The following is a 1,746-nucleotide window of genomic DNA, read 5'->3' as shown; positions in this document are numbered from 1 at the left end:
AAATTAGATTTATTTTCTTTTTATATTTTTTTCTTCTAATATTAATATATATTCTAATATTAATATATATTTTGATCAATTATCATTTAACTATTGAATTGGCCCTATCGACTGATGCTATTTATCGGTGTACAAGCATACTTTGGTACTCACTCTATCGATAAACTCTTTTAGTTTATTGTATCAATAGCTAGTAAAAAGAAAATTTAATTCTTTGTTATTAATTCTTTGTTATTAACAAACTGAAGAAGGAAATGCCAAATTTTGGAGACAATAAATATCTAATAAATTTGTATTATTACAATATATTCAAATTTTAATTAGTTTTTAAAAAAAATCACTTATGTAGCTTTTGATTTTTAATAAATATATAATTAAAAGCCAGATTGTTAATATAATAATTCGTCAAATATATCAATCGAATATAATATAATATATTATTGAAATGAAAATAATTAATATAATGATGCAAGATATTATAATCATAATTTAAAGAAAATGAGAAAATTAACGTTTGTATATACAAGACAGTTTCTTCCAATGTAACATTAATTATAATTCATTTTTAAATATTTTTTATGTTTATATAATATTATCTAAGTAAAACAGTAATTTATAGTTAAACGTTAGTGAGAATTATGCAATGTTGGTAGACTCGTATCGATGCAAGAATTTTACATTATCAACCTTGTTGCTGATCCATTCTTGAAATCTATGCCAGAGGACGCCTAATGCCGCGTCGTTTGGCAAGGGTTGCGGGGCGCAGGAGCATGAACATCGTCCTCCGGGTTGCCGTCCGGTAGGAGTTCAGTCGGTGCCGGTCGGTTCCGAGAGCCGTTCATATCTTACGGAACGCAAAATCTAAAATGGCAAAAGACATGTACATTTGATAGGGTGGTCCACTCGACAAACGAAAAAGCTGATTCGGTCTCAGCACAACGCAATGATGAGCAAGTGAAAACAGAAAAAAAAGAGAGGAAAAGAGAGAGAGAGAGAGAGAGAGAGAGAGAGAGAGAGAGAGAGAGAGAGAGTAGAGGAAAGAAGAGAGAGAAAGCGAGGATCGCGATGAACGGATAGATATCGGTGCAACATCACATCAGTCGCGCATCTTCCGAGCGGAAGAAAGGGGTGCGATACTACTCCCTTCTCACACGGCACGCATAATCGCCGAGAGAAGGGTAGCAGATCGAGAGTGGACTACTAGTCGTGCTGTGACGGAAGTTAGACGCTCTCGACGGTATGCCCGTGATGAGTTGCAACACGAGATAAAGGTGAGCAATTAATATTAACTCTCGTTGCTACTGAGTTATTGGTATCTCTGAATTTAGGAGGAATCTCAATTTCGTAGAAAATTAGTTTCGAACGTCGTTGAAGAAATGAGAAATCTGTCAAGTGTACTTGTCTTCTTGATATTAGATTAGTTGCATTAGAAAAGATAAAAGGAATTCACACAGTAGAGAATTAAGGATTAATTTATCGAAAAGTTATATATATATATATATATGAAGTTTAGCTAGAAATGTTTTATTACAAAGTTATAAACCAATATTAAAACGGAACATCTAAGTGGTATTCTGATGAAACATTTTGATGGCAGTTGCTATTTTTCACGACAATAAAAATATAATAATTGTACTTTCAAAGCGTAGTTGTTATCAGAGCTGAAAAAATATCATATCCACGTACGGTCGAAATGAATTGTTTGAAGAAGTAGTAAATATGATGCGAATATACACACGAGATCAT

At 32.7% G+C, this 1,746-nt stretch overlaps 1 protein-coding gene across 1 annotated transcript in view; it reads left to right on the top strand.

The window, feature by feature from the left end:
* Positions 1–1,049: 1,049 nt before the first annotated feature.
* Positions 1,050–1,746, top strand: part of LOC108691826 — a 103,666-nt gene continuing 102,969 nt past the window's right edge. Inside the window, exon 1 of the mRNA XM_018199747.1 lies at positions 1,050–1,271. The gene's annotated coding sequence lies outside the window, so the exon portion shown is untranslated. The remainder of the gene's footprint in view (positions 1,272–1,746) is intronic.

Source organism: Atta colombica, unplaced genomic scaffold, assembly GCF_001594045.1.
Source record: "Atta colombica isolate Treedump-2 unplaced genomic scaffold, Acol1.0 scaffold52, whole genome shotgun sequence".
Classification (NCBI taxonomy): Eukaryota; Metazoa; Arthropoda; class Insecta; order Hymenoptera; family Formicidae; genus Atta; species Atta colombica.
Note: the sequence above shows the minus strand (reverse complement) of the source record. Positions and strands in the feature narration are given on the sequence as shown.